Below are 23,916 nucleotides of genomic sequence, written 5' to 3'. Positions count from 1 at the left end.
AATATGCCCATGGGTAATATCAATCCTGGGTCAAAGAGTATGAACAGTATTGGAATATTCTTTTTTTGACATTTTATAACTTTATTTAAATAAAGTTCAATTTAGTTTTCATCCACATTGACTGTCTATAAGCTTTTGAAAGTGGTGACAGGTACATAAGTAACCAAGGTATACAGCTTGTTTGGTGAATCTTCATCTTCATCATTGCATTTCCTGGACAAACGCACTCGGACACACTATGGGACATTTCTTATTTCTTTGGCCCAAACAGCTTTGTTGAGTTTGGTGTCAATGTGTACATCTGGAGTTCCCATGTCTTTCATGGCAAATTTGAGGATTTCCTTTGGAACCCGAGGAGCTTGCTTTTTGAAGCTTATTCCATGAATCCTTTTGTGAATGTTGATGGTATACTCCCTGGTCACCACCTCATTGATAGCAGAATGTTCCTGCTTTTTCTCTCCACCTTTCTTCACAGGAGCCATCCTGCCGGGGACCAGGTCAGAAAGGAAGTGAAACATTCCTGTTGAGGAAAGTCAGTAGTTTGGAGATACAAGAAACAGCATCATATGGTACAGAGTCCACTAGACTTGCATTCATGTTATAAAGACATGAGATTTCTCCTGAATCTGCAAGCCTTTGATTTCTCTTTTTTTTCTTGTTCCTAATCATATCTTTAAATTAAAAAGAACCTTCCCTTCCATATGTTTATATTTAAAGTATATGCTGTTATCATTAGCAATTTTGTTAATTCAATTTGGAGTCCTCACACAACTGATTTACCTCTCCATCCTTTGCAGTAGTTGTTGGTGCATACATTCTGTTCCCTTACTAGCTGTGTGACCTCATGCAAGTTACTTAACCTCTCTAAGCCTCTGTTTTTTCATCTGTAAAATGAATGGGTTGGATTCAATAGCCTCTATGGTCCCTTAAAACTCTAAATTTATGATCTTATCATCCTATGTTCCTATGAGTACCAAATAGCATTACAAAGAAAGAAATTTGATTTTATCTTTACAGATAGAAGACTTCCGATCTTATGATGTGGCAACATTTTTAAATTGGCTGCCCATACTTAGATTTTTAAGAACAAAGATCAAAATCAACGTCAGGTTAGAAGAAGAAAAATTAGAAGCTATAAACTGCAAATGAGGTAGTTCCAACTTATTTAAATAAATGACTCCAAAAACTGGGAAATGGATAAAAGAATAGATATGACACAGATCCTTTCCACTTCTGAATTAATATAAATAACTAATATAAATAAATTGGACTAATATAAATAAATCACCAAACTGAGGTGACTAAGGCAATATAGAAATCACCTCAAACACAAAACATTTGATTTTAGTTTGAGAAAGTTGCCAGAGCACTTAGAGGTTACGATGTACCCAATTTTGTGGACTAGACCTTACATTCTCAAGTTGTCCTGATGCTGAAGCTGTCTTTCTAACCAATATGTGTCAAATATCTATCTTGACAGACACAGACACAGGCACATTCACAGGCAGACAGACAGACAGACAGACAGACACACACACACACACACACATACATACACTGCATATTGTACCTTGATGCATCATGGATCACAACCTATTTTTTTTTCTGATTCTCAGTCTAATACTCTTGCTATAAAATAAAATTTTAAGACATTTCTATTTACTTGAACACTTAGAATAGAGAATTACTTTGGTAGATTCTGAGCAATGCTCTTTCTGGAGTTGATGGCTATTTTACATGAGCAAAAATCAATGAATTCCTGAACACACATTCCAGATTTTACTATTATAATTAAATATTTTTTGAGAAAGAGAAAGAGAGGGAGAGAAAGAGAGGGGGGGGGAGAGAGAGAGAGAGAGAGAGAGAGAGAGAGAGAGAGAACAATTTGATCATTTTTCCACTCACCAGGAGAATAGTTCTCCACATACGTGTTCCCAAAGAGAAGTCTTAGGTTCTCCTCTTGCTCCATATCTTGGAATAGAAGAGGAACACAAGATAAAGAACCAGTTAAGATTGTTGTTATCTCATAATTGGGTAGAAAGGAAGAAATCTAGAAAGAAAAAGGCCGAGTATGACTTGGTTGAAGCCCCATCTACTACTTATGATCATCATGTCACATACTCCCAGTCATCTATCTACCCTAGGTAACTCAATTGGGCTGTCATTGTTTTCTCCTTCCCCCTCACATATACACACCCCTACACACACACACACACACACACACACACACACACACACATACACCATCTTCCAACCAGGAACGTCTAAGGCTGGGGGCTAGAATTAATCCACTCACCTTTGGAGCTCCATTTTGGGAATGAACAGTTCTGAATGGAAAGGGAGTAGTAAATGCAAATTTACCTAACTCATACCAGATGGACTCCAGACCATACTTTGTGTACATTTACCCCAGGCATCTTGCAATCTGGCCTACCTTCATGCCTCTCCCACCCTACCACTTTACCCTGCTCCTACAGCTTTCTCCCTCTTGTTCTGGGAATAATGATCAAACCAACATCACTATTGTGATAGATAATCAACTATTTAAGTTTCTGCTCACCATTCCTGTGTCTTCAAAGAACAAAACTTTCTTCCTTATCTGCTACTCCTTTATATGTATCATCCTTCACTATTAGAATGTAAAGTCCTTGAAGGAAGGGAGCGCTTCATATTGTATTTCTTTTTTTATTTTTAAAATATTTATTAATTTTTTTAAAATTGAGTTTTAATTTTTTTCCCTTTTTTTCTTTGCCTCCCCTAACCCTTGAGAAGGCAAGGAATATGATATCAGTGATACATCACATCATAGTTCTATCCCCAGTGCCTCATATTAGGTGCTTAATAATTTTTTTATTCATTCATTCATTCATTCATTCATTCATATGCTTCCAAATGTTATCAATTAATCACCAAGCATAGTACAACCTCTTATTACAGGCTATGTCATAAGAAGTCATTTAGTCTCTGATCCCATTAGCATAAGGAAAGTGACCTCTTTAAATACAGTACATGTGCCTAGTTGTAGTATTAATCTGACCAAAGATCTTCCCCACCCATTCAATAGGGCTCAGGTGGGCCTAGATGGGAAGGCCTGATTATATCTTTGTTTGTAAGTAGGCCTCAAGCCCCTACTTACTAGGTGCTAAGCCAATGTAGGTGTGAAGCCCTCAGGGCCCTAAGGGGAGTTGCTAAGACCAGAGCCAATGGTATCTGAGCTGAGTTCTAGCCAATCAGATCATGGCTAGGTCTATATAAAAAGAGAGCCCAGAACTGGGAGCAGCAGAACTGAGAACTGGGAGCAGCAGGATTCAGAAGCAGAGAGCCGAGAGAGAGAGAGAGAGAGAGAGAGAGAGAGAGAGAGAGAGAGAGAGAGCAGAAAGTGCTGAACAACAAAGAGTTACAGAGATCATGGGACTCAGAAGCAGCAGAGCTACAGGAGAGAGTGCTGAGTGGAGAATTAGGATTCATGAGTGATCTTTTATAGGAAGGTCCTAGCAAGGGAAGTTACAAGTATGGCTTGGTTCCTTGCTATAATATTTTGTTATAATTTCCTTGTTACTACAGTGAGGTGGGCTTATAGGTTTTGGAATATTATTGCTGCAATATCAAATTTGGGGCATTGGTCCTTGGATCTGATCCTCTGGAGTCTAAATAAATGTTATACTTCCTCTGCCTTCTACCTAGAGAATTCCTTATACTTCACAATTCCAAACCACTCAAGCATGTCCATGGCCCTCTCCAAGGTCCACTGAATAACATCCATAAAGTAGTGCAAACTACATGGAGGAGGGGTGAGATATTCTACCTCCTTTCCATTCACACATACAGAAGGTCTCAGTTATCAAATATAATATTATCAAGGATTCTGGAGATAAGGGGACCCTTCTATGCATTCTATATCAAATATAAGCAGGATTGGTTATACAATCACCAATACATGACCAATTTCTAAAATCATGTACTCTGAAATTGCCCTCTCTAGTCTCAATCATCCATCTTTCCATTTCTGCTATCACTTCATTATACTTAAAACTGATCTTTATTGTCATCTTGTCATAAGGTTCTTTGATACTTCTTTGTTCTCCTATCCTGTCTACACTTGACCTAAATATACCTCCTTTCTTCATAGTTGATCTCATAGACAACCATTTCAACAATATACTATCTTTGACTCATTAATTCCATATTTCCTTGTTTTTCTACTGTCCCCGTCTTGCTAATCTCCAAACCTAGACCACCCAAATTATGACATCAATATCTCTTTTATTCAATAATCACCTGCAGATGATTCCCAAGTCTAAACATGCATTTCTTCTCTGAGCTGTATATCCACATTCCCAACCACTTACTGAAAATTTACAGCCAGATGTCTCATTATACCCTAAACTGAACTCATCATCATCTTCTCAATTTTCCTGTTTTTATTGATAATGCCAGTTAGCACCCAGGGGCTAAGCTCAGCATCACTTTTTTTTATTTTTCTCTCTTCTTCATTTCCTCCATCCAGCCACTTCCCAAGTCTTGTTTACTCTCTCTCTACAATATCTCTGAGACTTTAAAGAAGCCAGGGAAGCCAGGAAAATCACTTTGATAGCTGAATAGAGGATATATTGGAATGTGGAGAGATTTATAATAGGGACACCAACCAGCAGGCTATTACAACAGTCCAGGCATGAGGTGATGAGGTCCTACAGCAGGGTGGTGACAATGTCAGAAGAGAGAAGAAGGCATATGAGAGAGGAAAATGACAGGACTTGACCACTCTGGATATTAGGCTTGAGAGAGTGAGAAGTTAAAATGTCAAGACACCTAGATTGGGAGTCTAGTGGTGCCCTTTACAATAATAAAGAAGTTATAAAGAAAGAAGACAGAGTTTAAGGTAAAGATAGAGTTCAGTTTTGTGTATGTTAAGTTTGAAATGTCTGTGGGATATCGACTTTGAAATATCCAATAGACAGTTGGAGACGCAATGTCAGGAGAGGTTAGGGATAGGTGCCAAGTGAAATAATATATAGGGAAAAGAGATCAGGACCCAGGACAAAGAGCTCAGAGGCACCCACTTTACCAAGCATGGCATAGATGAAGATCCACCAAAGGAGGCAAAGAAGCAAAAATCTGATACAGAGAACAAATCACAGAAACCTACATAGAAGAGAGTATCAAGGAGAAGAGAATTATTGATTGTTGAAGGCTACAGAGAGATCAAGAAGGATGAGGACTGCTAAAAGACCTTTAGATTTAGCAATTAAGAGATCATTAGTAACTTTGGAGTTAGGAGTTTTGGTTGAAGTATGCAGTCAGATAGCAGATTGTAGAGATTTCATCTTTCTTTGATAGCACAGGAATCTTTCTTCTCGGACTTTAAAATTTTTATTTAATAAAGGAGATTTAAGAAGAGAGGAAGAAGGAAGGAACTGAAAGCACCTATTATAGATATCCTTCTCAAACAGGTTAGCCACAAAAAGAAGAAATACGTGGGGTTATAGTTAATGAGGAACAAGAGATCAAGTGAGTAAGGAATTTTTGAGAATGAGGAAGACATAACCATGTTTTCAGTCAGTAGGGAAGCAGTCAGTGGACAAACAGAGTTGAAAAAATAGAAGTGGCAGAGTAAGGATGATAGAAGAGGCAATCTATTGGAGAAGGTTGTCTGGAATAGGATCACTTGTTCATATAGACAGGTCTCTCTTGGCAAGGAGAAGGTCCATTTCTTCTTATAAGACAGAAGTCAAAGCAGAGGAAGTGGCAGAAGGCATCTGGGTGATGTGAGATGAGGAAGAAGGGAAAAGGACAAAGCTCTCAGTGAATAGCCTCATGTTTTCCAATGAAATATGAGGCAAAGTTCTCAGATGAAAGTGGGGAAAGCAAGGGAGAGCCATGGGAGATTTGATGAGGGATGAGGAGATTTGGAAAAGCCGTGGTGATAATTATGTCACACTATCTATTGCTCCAAATCTCCCAGTGGTTCCAATTGCTTCAAGGATAAAATAGACTGCTCAGCCCCATCTATAAGGCCATCTATGAAGTGTTCTGAGCATAGCTTTCCAGCCTTATTTACTTCCTTTCATTCACTCTGCAGTGTGTGTGTATCTTTCTTGCATTCATCAGGCATCACTATGCTTGTACATTCTGTGTACAGAGTACTGGTTCAGATGTTCAGGAAAATGGGAAGTTTAGCTAAGGCATCTCTTTCCATTCAAGAGCTGACAGCCTAGTAGAGGGATAAAATAGAAACAGAGGTAGCTATAAAACATAATATATGAAATCCAAGTCAGGGGGTGGTTATTGAACTAGGGGTTAAGGGAAGACTTCATTATAGAGACAGAATTTGAGCTGAACTCTTGAGGATGGACGTTGAATCATTTTCAGTCATGTCTGACTCTCTGTGACCCCATTTAGGGTTTTCTTGGCAAAGATACTGCAGTGGTTTGCCAGCTCATTTTACAGATGAGGAAACTGAGGCAGACAGAGAAAAGTGACTTGCCCTGCATCACACAGCTAGGCAATGTCTGAGGCTGGATTTGAACTTACAAAGATGAGTCTTCTTGATTCCAAGCCCAGTGTTCTATCCACTGTTCCAGGATGGGTAGGAATTCGAAAGTCAGATAAGCACTGAGGAGAATTTAAGGTAGAAGAGGCAGGAGAGTGCATGGCATGTTCAGGAATTGAAGAATACATCAGCTATATTATTTTTCTCATCTTATTTTGCACACTTGAGTTTCTATATTGGTTGAGTGTTATGAAGGAAGGAAGGAAGGAACAGAGGGAGGGAGAAAAAAGATGTTTTAAGGGCACACTGTGCAAAGTGTGGTGCTAAGCTCTTAGGATACAAATAGAAAAGTAAAATAATTTGTTCTCTCAAGGAGCTCACATTCTAATGGAAGAATGAATATATCAGATGTGTTGGTTGCAAGTCAGGTGGGAGTACCCCTGGTCCGTAGGGTGTAGCAGCAAACATTATGGAAATGAATAATCTTTAATGCTATATACACAGATAAAACCAAGTCCATCTGATACTGAACCATTTGACAGGACTTTGGTGGCAAGAACTTTCTATTGCAGGTCTTCAGTAGTTGTGGATTCTAAGGAAGCAGGGGTTGGCAGGTTGTAACACAGCTGTTACTTCCCTATGTTTCTAGGGCAGGGCTGGAAATAGGGCAGGTTAGTTGCGGTGGGGGACGGGAGTTGCTACTATTACAGGAGCTTTGGGGCATTAGTAGATGGTTAGTGATTGATGTTTGTGGTGATTAAGACTTATGCTTTTTTGATTGCCTGGAATATTGGACCCTGAATCCAAAATCCTCGATGTATTATTCAATTCTTAACATCATTTCAACAATTTTAGTGCAGGTTAGTAGGATAGTCTACTAGCATTTATGAAGTACCTACTATGAACCAGGCACTGTGCTAAGCTCTGGTGATACAAAGAAAGACAAAAAGAATTCCTTTCTTCCTGCTTATCATAACTATGTTTAATAAATTTCTATTAATTGCAGTTATCAGTATCATTCCCAACATACATTTAATATTTCAAATCATTTCTATATCATGGCAAAGATGATGTGTGGTAGAGGATTCTAGGTAGGAAATTTTCATTTTTCTTTTTGGATGGAGTTTGTTATTTGCTTTGTGACTTTGGGAAGGAATTTCACTTTTCTCAAATGTGCCTCAATTATACCTTCATGAAATTAGAGTAAAAAATAGCCACTACCTCCTCATTTCTTTAGTATAATATTGTTAAAAGCAAAGTTTCATTCAGAATAAGATTAACTCAAACCATAACTGAACTGTTTATTTCCATGTGCCCTTAGGCCTCAAACTAGCCTCATATGGTAAAAGAGAACTAAGGAAATGGAGAACAGCTTTTTCCCAATTCCCAGTGGAGAGCACAAAGTTTGTGAGATGCTGACATGGTTTGCTAAGGCAGGAGCAGACTCTCTTCTTTAAAAAAATACCCCAAAGAATTGTAAGCCATTTGTCTAAATTGATCTCAAATTCTTTCTAGAAGCAAAGACATAGAGTAGACAACTCCTGAAATATTTACCATTTCTATCATAATTTGTTTTAGATTTTTTATTAATTTTATTTTTATTTTAAACTTAAATGCAAAATAAAAGAAAAAAGAAACAAACTTAAATACTAAAACTAAAATAATACAAAATAAGAAAAGGGAAAAAAGCATTGCCACATGCACTGCAGAACATGAGAGAGGATTCAAAATATACTCCAATAAATTTCCATTTCAAGAAAACCAATATAATAAATACTACAGGTCGTATTGAGAACTGTCCATCTTTTTTTGCTTCCTTGTAAGTTTTCTTTTGTTTTTTTCTATCATAATTTCATCATATACCCATATGATAAGAACTTATTTTTTCTTATATGCCCCTTTGTGGTTCATGTTCCAAAACTGATTTTTATGAAAACATTCTATATTTTTTAACTTATGTAACCCCTTTTCCAAAACCCATTGATATAGCACTCTCTTTTAATTGGTGGAGATGAAGGCCCTGCCCCACATCAGAGTCAGGGCAGAGCTGGAGAGAGGCAAGAGAGCTCCAGCCACTGCAAGTACTATTTGGGGCTCTCCAAGTCAGAATTTCCATTTTGAGTTCCCTTTGGGACTCTCCAAGGGTCAATCCCTTTCGGGAACTCTTCAAGAAGCAGCTCCCCTTAGGAGTTCTTCAAGCTTCAAGTTGCTTCTGGCTTTCAGCTTCAAGAGAGAAGTAAGAAAGCAACCCCAATTCAGGTGGCTGAAGAAAAAGACTTTGGGAAGGAGCTCGCATGAAAGAAGTTGAGTCTCCATTATGCCCCCATATCTGGTTTGCTGCTCTTAAGACTTCAGGGGGTTTCTTGTTAGGTGAGATCTAGGACACTCTTGGTTGAGCTGAATTATCTCACTCCCAATGGAGGAGCTCCTTCATTCTGTACTGTCTGGGTGATATGCTCCTTTGTATACCTTCTTTGACTTTTGTTTTGTTATGATTTGGATAAATTTGGTGAGTAGCTATGCGCATTCATTGTGGAACTGGTATTAGGTGGGAAAGCAGTCAAGCCTTGGATGTAAAGCTCAGGCCCCTCCTTCCCCAACAAAATGACAAAGCAATCAGAAGTTAGATGGAACTCAATCATATCCCCTAGATGAACAATATTTAAGGAAGTGGATAGATACATTCCTAATCCAGAACTCCCTTCTCTCTGAAGAGAGAAGAGTGGCCTATGGCCCTAATCTTCTTTCCCTTCTGGCAGAAATGAAAGTCTCTCTTGGAAAAGAGTAGAGGGAAGAGAAGCTAGAGATGTCCATTCTGCCTCCATCAGAGCCACATACAGCAACAGGCCTCACCACAGGTGGGCCTCACTATACATATGAGAATCCCCTCTTATCACTACTGATATTTCTAAGAGCTATTCAAGGCCCATTTTCTGTATGACTTATTCATTCTGTGATAATTCCAGTAGGAATGGTCTTTTCCTAATCTGAGTTTCTATACCACATAGATTCTCACATACCACAGCATCTTACTCTTGTTTATATACTGGCAGGTAGGCTAGGAATATTTATCAACCTCTTACTACATGCCAGGCACTATACTAAGAGCTGGGGATACAAATACAAGCAAAAATAAGGATAATCCCTGACCTTAAGGAGTTTACATTCTTTTTTTTTGGTTTTTTGGCAGGGCAGTTGGGGTTAAGTGACTTGCCCAAGGTCACACAGCTAGTACATGCATCAAGTGTCTGAGGCCAGATTTGAACTCAGTTCCTCCTGACTCCAGGGGGTGGTGCTTTACTCACTGCGCCACCTAGCTGCCCCAAAGGAGTTTATATTCTAATGAAGAAGACAACATGCAAAAAGGGAAAAGTAGGATGAGAAGGAAGAGGGATGGGGATGAACCCAGGAGAGTAAGACTCATAGCTGGAAGGGCAATGAAACATGGTCCATCCGGCCCATTCCCAAAATGGATTCCCTAGGAGGACCACACCAATGGGAGAAGGGGGCACGAAGCATGGAGAGACATATCAGGTTAAGAAGGCCCCAAAAACTTAGGGACATTCCAAGGCGAAATCACAGCTGAAACATGGTGGCAAAACCTGGAGAGTCAAACACAAGAGAGGAGAAAGGTTGTATTAGTTTGTTTCAGTCCATAGGGCCTTGTCATGGAGGAAACATGTTTTCTTCTCTTTTGTAGCAACCTCCTTCAACCCTTGTATCTACCATAATGCTGAGTGCTCAGTAAATGCTTACCAAACAAATGAATGAATTCCAAAAGCAGGAACTCTTTAGAGAGAACATCCATAAGCCTCCACTTTGGAGAGCACTTGATGCTTATACTCTCAGCTCAAATGATGTTTTCATATCTAGAGCCAGACTGTGCTGGATCCTTTAAGGCAAAAGTAAACCTCTGAAGTCAGCTAGAAATAAAAATGTTTACGGGAACATAAAGAAGGATGAAGCTGATGAGAAAGACAAAAAGAGAGAAAGCTTCCACAACCTCTCCCTACTCTCTTCCAAGGCTTCTCTCCCAGAATATAACATTTAAAAGAGAATTTTAAAAGGCAAGCAAGTTAGTCCAGGCCCAACATGACCAAAGCAAGAAAAAATGATTAAACTAGAGCTGAAAAACAAGTGAGTTTGGACTAACAACAGGAATGACTAATATTTACAGTGTTTCAAGGTTTGCAGAGCACCTCATATATGCAATCTCAAGCATCCCTCACAAAAAGCCTGTGATGTGGTCGCTATTCTTATTTTTACCCTTTTACAGATTATGAAACGGAGGCTGGGAGAGGTTGTCTTGCCCATTAGCAGACAGCTAGCTAGTTAGGATCTGACAAGCTTTGAACTCAGTTCTTTCCTGCAAGTTCAGCCATCTTATCCACTGTCCCACCTAGCTGTAATAATATGAATAAAACTTCTAAATGAAAGTTACATCATTTGTACCTACCTATTCAATGCCCCTGAAGTTATTGTCTTTTTTTTTAACAACACTTGGAAGTTAGGGAGTGACAGGTGATAATTACCATGAAATCTTTTCCTTTGACTGAATAAAAGGAAAATAAGCCAAGAGACAGCATATCACTCCATTCCTCTGCCTAACCACATGAATATATAGCCACAAGACCAATCTACTATTCAACATTTATTAAACACCTACTGTATGCTGGGCCCTGTGCTGTGATGTGCATACAAAAAGAAGAAAACTGTCTCTGCCCTTAAGGAGCTTGCAATCTAATAGAACTCAGGACCAAAGTTGAAATATTTCTGAAGAGGTAGGCAAATTCTCCACCTTCTTGTTTATACGCCTATCACACACACACAAAAAGGAATTAATTTTGTTGCCGTTCAGTCATATCTGACTTTTCATGATACCACTTGGGGTTTTCTTGGCAAAGATACTGGAGTGGTTTGCTACTTCCTTCACCAGCTCGTTTTACAGATAAGGAAACTGAGGTGATCAAGGTTATGTGACTTGCCCAAGGTCACATAGCTAATAAGTGTCTGAGGCTGTATTTGAACTCATGAAGATGAGTCTTTCTCATTCCAAGCCCAGTGCTCTACCTACTGTGCCACCTTTATTGACTTTAACCAAGATAATAAGATGAATAAGGATATAGTGAGTAAGAGCTAGCATTAGTAAAACTATGCCCTCTGTCAAAATTATTAAGAAAATGCAATTGATAGAATTTCCACTTACAGGGTAGGGCAAAGAGAGAGCAAGCATTTATTAATTGCCTATTGTGCACAAGGAACTGTGCTTTACAAATATTTTATCCTCATGACATCTCTGGAAGATGCATGTCATTATTATCCCATTTTTGGGTTGAGGAAACTGAGGCAGTTTATGAGAAGGATAAAGCAAAGGAATGTGAATCATTTTTTTCAGAACAGCTCAGATTTCAAATCGCTATTCCATATTAAATAAGCAAAATGTTACTAATAATGATGGTAAATTAAATAGCCAAATGAACTTTTTTTCCATCTTCCAAGTCTCACTGGTATGGAGGTCAAATATTCACAATATTCCATTTTCTATACAATGCCGTCATTTGGGAGGGAGTGGATTTTTATTTATTTATTATTATTTTGCTTTGTTTTGTTTTTAGACATCTGTCATTTCTGAGAACAAAGATTTCTGTTCTGTGGTTCTTAATCAGCTTTGCAAGGTGGTTTTCCTGGCATAAGAAGAAGTCATTTGAATAATAAAAGCTCATATTTATAATTACATTGAGTTAAACAGATTTGCTTAGCTTAGGGGTTAGGGTTATTCATAAACAGATGTGAGAGTCCAGAAAGGCCCAGCAACTTAAAAATCCCATTGCTTTGGGGTTGCTAAAGAGCTTTGGAGCCTGAATGTACATTGAAAAAGAAAGAAAGAAAGAAAAAGAAAACCCTCTGAATTCTCAAAATGATAATAGCCTGAACCTATTTATGAAGACCCTTTAGGGATACTTTCAATGGACTGTATAAGTAAAATGATCATAAGTGAGCCCTCATCTGGGCTGGGAGTATCCATTCCCTGATCATCCAGGAAGAGCAGCTTTCTCCAAGGTCACTTGCTCAGATCTGGGGCCATCTTACCAACCCAGAGACAGGCTGCTGGTTCCACTAGAGTGAGGAAGAAGGAGCGGCCATATGATTTTTTGTGTTCTCCACAATAAGACTTTGGACAGGACACAATTGACAGCTTGGGAAATGGAGTTCAAAGAGGTTATCCTAAATGGTAATGCAAGAATGAGAAAGACTGAGCATCTGAGTCCATTGACCTGATTCCTAAGAAGTTGTTTAGCTCATTCATTCAATAATTCAATCAGTCAGTATTTGCTAAATACCTACTATATGCCCAACACTATTAGACCTATTGTTCTCATATCCAAACTACACCAGAGCTGATACATGTGAAAGGTTAGACAGTCAACTGGTCAATAAATACTTATTAAGTGCCTACTATATGCCAAGTACTTTACGAAGGGTTTTTAATCTAAAGTTTTTTTTTTAAAAAAATATATATATTTTGGGGGCAGAGCCAAGATGGCAGCTGGAAAGCAGGGACTTGCGTGAGCTCCCCACCACATCCCTCCAAAAACCTATAAAAAATGACTCTGAACAAATTCTAGAACTGCAGAACCCACAAAATAGCAGAGGGAAGCAGGGATCCAGCCCAGGACAGCCTAGATCGTTGCTGGGTGAAGTCTATAGCACACAGAGCTGGGAGCAGAGCTCAGCATGGGTGGTGGCAGGACCAACCAGACAGGGAGCTGGGCGGAACAGCCCTAGCACCCTGAATCAGTGAGCTGTGGCAGTTACCAGACTTCTTAACCCACAAACACCAAAGACCCACCAAAGTGGGAAAAGCTGCAGGGGACAGAGTTTGCCGTTTGGCCACTGCCCCAGGGGCAGCGGGGGAGGTGCGGCTACAGAACTACAGCTGCAGTTCCTTCCGGCCCCAGGCCCATGTGATGGGAGGAATTAAGTGGCAGATCAGAGCAGGAGTGCAGAGCCTGCTGAAGATTTGCGTCAGGTCCTGGTTGGTGGTTCTTGAGGAAGGAGGAGTGCTGGTGTGGCAGAGCTGGCTGTATAGAAATAGCTCTGAAATCAACAGTGCATCCCCTCAAGCTTGGAACAAAGTACTCTTTGCTCCACAAGCAGTCATACCCGACTGAAAAACTTAAGGGTCAAGTAAGTTGGCTGGGAACATGGCCAGGCAGCTAAAACGCACTCAGACTCAGTCTCAGACTTTGGAATCTTTCTTTGGTGACAAAGAAGACCAAAACATACAGCCATACAGCCAACAAAGTCAAAGAGCCTATACCAAAAGCCTCCAAGAAAAACATGAACTAGTCTCAGGCCATGGAAGAGCTCGAAAAGGATTTGGAAAAGCAAGTTAGCGAAGTAGAGGAAAAATTGGGAAGAGAAATGAGAATGATGCGAGAAAGCCAAGGAAAACAAGTCAATAACTTGCTAAAGGAGACCCAAAAAATACAGAAAAAAATATTGAAGAAAACAACACTTTAAAAAATAGACTAACTCAAATGGCAAAAGAGCTCCAAAAAGCCAATGAGGAGAAGAATGCCTTGAAAGGCAGAATTAGCCAAATGGAAAAGGAGGTCCAAAAGACCACTGAAGAAAATACTACCTTAAAAATTAGATTGGAGCAAGTGGAAGCTAGTGACTTTATGAGAAATCAAGATATTATAAAACAGAACCAAAAGAATGAAAAAGTGGAAGACAATGTGAAATATCTCATTGGAAAAACCACTGACCTGGAAAATAGATCCAGGAGAGCTAATTTAACAATTATTGGACTACCTGAATGCCATCATCAAAAAAAGAGCCTAGATATCATCTTTCAAGAAATTATCAAGGAGAACTGCCCTGATATTCTAGAGCCAGAGGGTAAAATAGAAATTGAAAGAATCCACAGATCACCTCCTCAAATAGATCCCAAAAAGAAAACTCCTAGGAACATTGTTGCCAAATTCCAGAGCTGCCAGGTCAAGGAGAAAATACTGCAAGCAGTCAGAAAGAAACAATTTGAGTATTGTGGAAAAACAATCAGGATAACATAGGATCTGGCAGCTTCCACATTAAGGGACCGAAAGCCTTGGAATATGATATTCTGGAGATCAATGGAGCTAGGATTAAAACCAAGAATCACCTACCCAGCAAAACTGAGTATCATGCTCCAAGGCAAAATATGGATTTTCAATAAAATAGAGGACTTTCAAGCTTTCTCAGTGAAGAGACCAGAGCTGAATAGAAAACTTGACTTTCAAACATAAGAATCAAGAGAAGCATAAAAAGGTAAACAAGAAAGAGAAATCATAAGGGACTTACTAAAGTTGAACTGTTTTGTTTACATTCCTACATGGAAAGATGATGTGTATGATTCATGAGATCTCAATATCATAGTAGCTGAAAGGAGTATGCATATATATATATATGTGTATACATATATATACATAGGTATTTGTCAATGTATGTATATATGTGTGTGTACATATATATACACACAGAGGGCACAGGGTGAGTTGAATATGAAGGGATTATATCTAAAAAAATAAAATCAAATTAAGGGATAGGAGAGGAATATATTGAGAGAGGGAGAAAGGGAGAGATATAAAGGGGTAAATTATCTCACATAAAAGAGGCAAGAAAAAGTGGTTCTCTAGGAAGTGAAGAGGGGGCAGGTGAGGAGGAATGAGTAAATCTTGCTCTCATCAGATTTAACCTGAGGAGGGAATACCATACACACTCGATTGGGTATCTTACCCCACAGGAAAGAAGGAGGAAGAAGATAAAAAGGGCGGATGATGGAAGGGAGGGCAGAAAGGGGTAGGAGGTAATCAAAAACAAACATTTTCGAAAAGGGACAGGGTCAAGGGAGAAAATTCAATAGAGGGGGATAGGTTAGGAAGGAGCAAAACATAGTTAATCTTTCACAATATGAGCATTGTGGAAGGGTTTTACATAATGATACGCATGTGGCCTATGTTGAATTGCTTGCCTTCTTAGGGAGGGTGGGCAGGGAGGGAAGAGGGGAGAGAATTTGGAACCCAAAGTTTTAAAAATAGATGTTCAAAAACAACGACAAAAAAAAGTTATTGCATGCAACTAGGAAATAAGATACACAGGCAATGGGGCATGGAAATTTATCTTGCCCTACAAGAGAAGAAGGGAAATGGGGGTGGGAGGGGAGTGGGGTGACAGATGGTGGGGCTGACTGGCGAACAGGGCAACCAGAATATACACCATCTTGGAGTGGGAGGGAGGGTAGCAATGCGGAGAAAATTTGTAATTCAACCTTTTGTGAAAATCAATGCTGAAAACTAAATATATTAAATAAATTAAATATATATATATATATATATATATATATATATATATATATATATATATATATATATATATATATATATATTGATAACTGTCAACGAGTCTATAAACATCTATTAAGTGCCTATTATGTGCCAGGACCTGAGGATACAAAGAAAGGGAAAAGACAATCTCTCCTCTCAAGGGGCTCAGAGTCTAATGGGGGAGATGATATGCCAACAACTACATACAAACAAGTTATATACAGGAAAAATTGGAAATAGATAAATTGGAGGGAAGCTGGTTGGTTGTTTGTTATCCTTTGTTCTTGAAGAGGACCAAAATGACATCACTATGCTAGGGTCAAGTTACAGTGTGTCTGACTGTGGCTGATCAGACCAGTATGAGCTCAGAATGCTCTACCACAGGTCAGGCACAAATAGTCTCTGTGATCATTTGGAGTGGATTCTCTAAATTTGCACATGTAGCATTTCTTTTGAGCTACCTCAATTCTGCTTTGCTCATAGAGCACAAAGCTTCTCTGATAAGGGCATGCCATGCTGGGTGGTCCTGTGACAGTGTTTCCCATCTCACACAATCAATTCCAAAGTTCTTAAGGGAGAGCTGGAGAATGTCCTTGTATTGCTTTTTCTGACCACCATGTAAGAGCTTGCCCTGCACTAAGGTTGAGGAGGAGGACAAGGAAAAGCCTTCTTGTAGAAGATGGAACTTTAGCTGAGACTTGAAAGAAACCAGGTAAGGCAGGGGGCAGAAATGAGGATGGAGAGCATTCCAGGCATGGGCCACAGCCAGTGCAAATGCCAGAAGTCTGCAGATGGAGTGTTTTGAGTAATAAATAACAAGGAGGCCGTTGTCACTGGATCTCAAAGTATATGGAAGTCTAAGAAGTCTAAGGTCTAAGTCTAGGTTCTCATCTATGAAGATGAGAAAGGTAGAAAGGGACCAGGTGATGAAGGGACTTGAACACCAGAGTATTTCATATTTATTTCTGGAGATGATGGGGAACAATCAGAGTTTATTGAATGGGGTAGTGGGTTAGGGTGGCTGACGTGTTCAAACCTCAACTTTAGGCAAATCAGTTACCAATCGAGTAGAGAATGAACTAGAGACTTGAAGGAGAGAGATAAACCAATAGGTAACTGAAATAGTCCATAGGGGAGATGATAAGGGCATGAATCAAAATGGGGGAAGTGTCGGAAGAGAAAAACAGTAGACAAATGGACTGATTATTTTAGCAAAGTTCTTCAGTAGGCAGAAACGTAGGCCTGGATTATAGGATATGTGGCATCAGAGATACTAATCCAAGTTGGCATGTTTTGTCTCTTTCACTTTTTTTTTTAAGGACATTCATTTTACTCCCTGATGTGAGAAATGATTCATTTGGAGCCCTACTCTATTCCAATCAGTATTAATCAGTTTGATATTTTACATAAATCATACAGGGATAATTAGATAAGATAGGTTCTTATAGTCAGGCTTAAACTAATACAACACTCACCACTTGTTTACTGGTTATGAAGCTCACTTGAGCAACCATAAGAATGCAGACAAAGATATTTCCAATTCTGTTTTTCGCTAAAATTCTACGTCCAAGCCCAGCATGTATGCAATGCCTTATTCTTTGAAAAATTCCCCAACCTATTTTTGTAACTCCAGACCATTCTCTTTTGTCCAACATGATCTTATGGCCACTTAAACAAACGGAGATGACCCTTGCCTTGTCCATCTTGAGACCACGCATGCTGATGCATGATTTCTTGACCTCCCAGAGGGTCAAAATCAAGGTCTATCAATCAATGAGATTTTGTATTTTTCCACTCCTCTTTTGCATGTTTGGGTATCAAACCTTATAAAAGTAAAGCCCTGGGGAAAGCAGGTATCTCAGCTTGTGAGAAAGGTCTGAGATCCACTTGATTAGAGGGGGTCATGGACCCTTTAATAAAGTGCTATTGGCTTGGAGCTCTGATTCAGTGGTTTTTCTTGCACATTGGACAATTTTGGACCCCACACTGGTCAACGTTTGCCTTGTCCTAAGGACCAGAGTCTGTGTCCTAGAGAACTTAACCACTTCATCTCTGGCACTTTTACTTTGGGGTTTCCTGTCCTGATTGGTGTTTCATGTGATCAATTTATATCAGGCCAGGCTGGCTGTAGCCTTGATTCACTTTGCTCCCCTCCCATTTTTTCCTTATGGGCCAATTTGCTGTATCCTCCTCACTACCTTTCCCCCACGTCTTCCCCTTTTTTCAGTTCTAGAACAATAATCAAAACAATACCACCTTTGCTACTGAAAGGATATGTCTTTTGACTCCCCTATAGTTCTACTCACCAAACCTGAAATTTTCTAAACCAAAAGATCCCTTCAGGGCCAGTACTACCATTTATATTTTATTTCCCCCTATGTAAACTACTTGAGTTCATGGACTTGTAAGGTGCTCTGTCTCTTTAAAGCCCTTTTCATACAAAATAGCTAATGATGAAAAAGGCCAAAAATTTTTGTACAAAGGAAAATATTTGCATTTGTTGCAGAATGATGTAAGGTATTGTTGCAACAATTTGGCTAGCAGCTGCTGTGGGGGAGTGTAAAACCAACAACAACCAGCTTACAGGATGCTGCAAGCCCAGGTTCTTTTGATCTGCTTTACTAAAGAAAGCAACTTTAAGGGGTTGACAAGTTTACTTTAATCCAGCATACAAATACCATTCACTTAGTTCAGGGGAAGAAGCCAGCACCCTGAACTTCAGAGCAAATGCAAACAAATTACAAACATCGACAGACAGGCCAAATACAATTCATAGTTACCAACATCTAAGTTTAGCCCAGGAGCTCATAACAAGGGCTGGCCCAGAGTCACGCACCCGCCACCACAGCTGTGGGTCAGAGCTCCGAAAAAGAGAAAGCTACCCCCTGGTTTTATATCTTTTTCAGGGTCAAGGATGAGTCATACATGCGACCCACCCACATGACCTAAAATCGTCACAAAACTGCAACTTAAATACACGTGGTCTAAAAGCCTCTGATGTCACAAACATGTCACTCAAACCCATGTAAACTAGGCTTTCCCTTGAGGCAAGGAGGTTGGCAAGGACCCTTAATTTAATCAAGGAAATAAAGGCCAAACTCTTCAAGGGCACTTGGTTGAATTAAGTGCTAAGAGGCCATTTTGATTGCCCATACAGGTATGGGTACTCCTGTGGTTGAAAGTTTGATGTCTAATAGGAATAGAAAAATAATTTTTTAGCATTAACTGCTAAACTATATGTATGAAGAAATATATCTTTCAGACTAGATTTTGGACAGTTATGGAGAGAAAATGATCTGTGGTATGGATGAGGTATCTGATCTCTCATTAACGATGTGGATTGGTGCCTCATTTGTGTGGGAAAAGTCTAATGTCATATAGAAGAAAAGGAAGAGCTTTTATTTATTAAAAACTAGATAAATGTAAGCATAAAGAAATGCAGTTTGAAGGTAACCAGAAAGATAGATTGTCTTGTAGGAGATTTCAGACAAGAGCCTTGATGGGTACCGCCCATATTTTGCATTTGCATGCCTTATTACTAAAGAGGGGAAAACTAAAACAATCAGCAAACAAATATTTGGAGACTAAGGTATGATTGAAAAAGGACTGGCAATTTGATCAGAGTAATTTGGGGAGGTGTGACTTTTTAATGTAAAGGTGAGTCATGGAGTGTTAGGAAGCTCTTATTTAGAAAGATATGAGGTATCACTCTAGAGAGTGAGGGTGGGGGAGAGGTGGAAAACTACTCCATCGGTACTTCGACAATTAGGGGCACTCATCTGAGCAAAGGATTCAGCTGAGTGATTCTGATTGGTCAGAAAGAAGTAACATCATTTCCCAAGAAATCCAGGGACAGCTCTGTCCTTCAGCACTACCTAGATTTGGAGAAGAGTAAAGCTTTTTAATAAGGGCCGGATGTATATTGCTGGTTTGTACATATTTGTTTTCATGCTGTCTTTTCTATTCCATTGTAAACTCCTTGAGGGAAGGGTCTGTCTTTTGCTTTTTTAGCACAGTGCCTGGCACATAATAGGCACTTAATGAATGTTTAGTGATTGAAGAGTGCACCTGAACTATGTTGCTATGACCTCCATTCTGATTAGATAGCATGTGGCATTCAGGTGAATGAATAACTGATTGGGCTTATTAATATAACCTATATCAGTAGCCAGTATGATAAGCCTGGAAATTCTTTGACTTTTATATTAACAGCTTGGACGTTCTGAATATCCTTTATAAGGGGACTGGCTAATGGAAAAATCCAAGAATGTCCCTGTCTAGGATGGTGAGGATCAACAGCCAAGCAATGAGCAGAAAAGTAGTTTCATGGGTGAAGATGTTCCTGCATGCACCACGAACATTGCAGCCTGTAGTCCCTAGTTGTTTGTTGCCCTAAGTGCATGAGTTTTCCTCCTTTACTTGCTTCTATGCCATATTCCTGTGAGTATGTGCCAACTCTTCACCATAATTATTGAAAACATCACTGGAACAATGTCATCCAGGCTTATACATGTATTTCAATATGTTATATTATTTATAGATTTGCTTCAACATGCTAGTATTAGTATTATTATTTCTTTTGCCTTTTTGTTGTTGTTGTTTAGTCATTTCAATCATGTGGAACTCTTCATAATCCCATTTGGGGTTTTCTTAGAAAAGATACTGGAGTGATTTGGCATTTCTCCAGCTCATTTTGCAGATGAGAAACTGAGGCAAACAGGGTTAAGTGACTTTCCCAGGGTCACACAGCTAGTAAGTGTCTGAGGCCAGATTTGAACTAAGGAAATTGAGTCTTCCTGATTTCAGGCCCAGCACCCTATCCAGTGCGCCACCTACCTGCCCTTTGCCTTCTTGCTGAATAAAATAATTGGGTTGAAGTTTTAAAAGTGTGATTATTCCTATCTTTGTTTTCTTTACCACTATTTCCAGTTCCTCATGCATCACAGACTGTAGTATTATCACTCAAATATGATTGTTTTCCTGTCACAGATGAAAAAAAAACTGTTAAGAAGTCTTTTCTATTTTTTGGCTGTTATCCTCTCAACTTAAATCTTAAATATTCTCAGTATGATCAATTTCAATTGTCTCATGACATAGTGCCTAAAAACTAATTTTTCCTTATATCAATTAATTCTTAATGAGCAGACTCCTCGTAACCTTGCACCATCTATTGTAGTAAGATTTTACAAATGAGATCCTATTCTAAAATGGTGTTGGCCTTGCATCCCATGTCTCTTTGTTTGGCAAGGAAATGAATAATTCGCTGGAAAAAAAAGTCATTTCTAGGCTTTTTGATTTTAGGGGCATCTTCATTGTGATTGTGGTAGTAGTCTGTGTGGATGGGTGTTCCTTTACATATTTGCCATTTTTGAGCACTGAAATTATTAAACAGGTCAAGTTAGAGCTCTTTTAATTATATATCATATCTTCTTCTTTCTTTTTATTTGTTCTTACTGTTGATTTTTCCATTAATAAGTCTAGGTTCTGATTATACACAGCTGACTTGGAAATGATTCCTACCTTGGAAAACAGTTGTTTCCTGACTAAGGTATAGTAGATTTTATTTTTGTGATGTTATGTGATATTTGCCATGTCTCATGTCTTTTTATTGTCTTCTTAAATAATTTGTGAACTAATAAATAGATGCACAGAATGATTTTACATATATACATATGTGTATATATTATATATGTATATATATTTATGTAGATTTATGGAAAGATATAAATATATAATTGTGTCTAATAGTAGCCATGTCTAGGGCAAGAGTGGGGAGGGAAGAAAAAAAAGAGGAGAAAAAAAGGAAGGAATTTACATGATAACTTTATTATATATTTAAAATGAATAGCAAGTCGTGCATAATAGCTTTTCAGTTTCGCACACAAGCATCTTTTTTAATTATACTGTAATATGGAAATATTTGATTTATTCCATAAATTAAAAATTGAATAAATAAAAATTTTAAAATAGTTTATGATATTCTATATAGTCTATAAGCCCTTGATCTCTTCTGTTTCTTAATACTCTGTCATATTTTCCAACATGTTTTTTATCTTTCTCCCCATTCCTACCCACCTTTGCAGTGAAATCACTAAGTTTTAAGGTATGTGTCAATTTAATCTGAAAATATTGGCAATGAACTAGACTTGTGATTTCACTGATACAGGGAATTCCCAGGAGTGCAAACTCCTTCAACCATTGCAGATCAGCAGCTTCTCTGCATTTTAAGGGCTTCGGAGAATTGTCTAGAGGTTAAGTAACTTGCCCAGAGTCACATAGCTATTTCATGTGAGGCAGGACTTTAACCCCAGTCTTCCTAGCTTTGAGGCCTGCTCACTATCTATTATTGCCCTTCTTCTAACCTGGAGAATCTGAGTTCTTCAAAGAATTTGTCTTTCTTACATGGCATGATCATAGATTTAGAGCTGTGAACTGCCAGAGAGGTCATCTAACCCCTTATTTAATAGACAAGGAAACTGAGGCCCAGAAAGGTTGTGATTCGCTGATAGTCACATAGCTAGTAAGTGCACAGTGTAGGATTCAAAACTAGATCTTTTTTACTCTAAGCCCAGATAATCTCTCTCTGTTTCTCTCTGTCTCTGTCTCTCTTTCTCTGTCTCTCTTTCTCCCTCCCCCCTCTCTACTAAATTTCATCCTCTGTATGGCTTGGTTTTTATTTTATTTTATTTTATTTTTAATTCATGGAATAAAACAAGCATTTTTCTCTATGGCTTATTAATACATACACTTCAGTTTTCCATCTTTTTGTTTATATTTATATGAACACTGACAGGCAAGATGATCAGATGTCCCATGGAATGATGTATTATTGTTCTTGGACTCAGAGGAGCATGGGATCACAGATCAAGAGCTGGAAGGGACCCCGTAGGTTACCCAGGACATCTGAGGAAGGTCAAGTAGCATGAGGAGTAAAGGTCCGAAGTGGGATTTAGACACAGGTCTTCTGATTCCACAGCTGGTATGCTTTACATCATACCATGTTAACTCCTGATTAAACTAATTTCCACCAATTCCTTTTGGTGCTCCTATATAGCAAACGTATGCACTCTTCTAGTTGACTGAAACTTCATGACACAGTGAAAACAGCATTGGATTTGGAGTAAGAGTTCCTAGAATTCAAGAACTATTAGTTCAATGAATGAGACTTTCTGAATGAATCCAATTCAGCTCAATGACAGGTACTTGAAAGCATTTAGCAACAGGACTTTGAGGAGAAAGAGGGTGATTCTGGCAGGAGATGGAAGTGACATGTTTTTTTTTTCTCTGCACAGTGTTGCAAGACAAAAATGGCCCTGAGTAGATAAAGAACCCAATCCATAAGTGGTTTATGAATGAAGAATTAAACAAAGGGAAGAAGAATTCAAACCTATTATCTTTGTAGATGTGAAAAATTATGGCAGATCATATTGGCTGTTGCGACAATATTTTATATTGAGAAAACGTTTTATTTTGAGGAGTTTTTTGAGAATGTGCATATAATCAACTTGATAGATGGAGTGACTACAATGTTTCATATGAACTTGTAGAAAAGAAAATTCAAACCCATTATTTATTACATAGATTTCAACAACCACTGTGGAGCAGGTATGCCTTTTTATTTGATGTTACATAGTATTACCCACTTCCCATCTTAATAAGCATTTCTTTAGTTTTATTACATATGTTTTGTGGGGTGTATTTATTAACTCTTTTGACTTTTGACTTCCCCCCCACCCCACCCCCAATATCTTTTCCAAGATATTAAACAAGTATGCCTAAAGTCTAAAAATTCTACTTACTTTGTCTTCCCGAAGAGTTCTTGAGATGTAATGAAGTAACTGCTTTCCTTATAATTTATGCGTACATTTATATACTGAATGGTAGTTTAATCAAACTCCTTTGCCTTGTGTAGTATAATAGCAATATCTAATGAAAACATATGAAGTATGTGTTTCATAATTACCTCAGACAGCTCATTTCAGTTTGCTTCCTACTTAATCCCAAAATTCCTATCTTCTTGCATTGTAAACACTTTCCTTCCCATCTCATCAATCTGAG

General features: G+C 38.6%; 1 pseudogene; it reads right to left on the bottom strand.

The window, feature by feature from the left end:
* Positions 1-101: 101 nt before the first annotated feature.
* Positions 102-482, bottom strand: LOC118834258 (annotated as a pseudogene).
* Positions 483-23,916: the final 23,434 nt, after the last annotated feature.

The sequence above is a fragment of the Trichosurus vulpecula genome, chromosome 1 (genome assembly GCF_011100635.1).
Source record: "Trichosurus vulpecula isolate mTriVul1 chromosome 1, mTriVul1.pri, whole genome shotgun sequence".
NCBI lineage: Eukaryota > Metazoa > Chordata > Mammalia > Diprotodontia > Phalangeridae > Trichosurus > Trichosurus vulpecula.
This window is presented reverse-complemented; position numbering and strand designations above follow the sequence as displayed.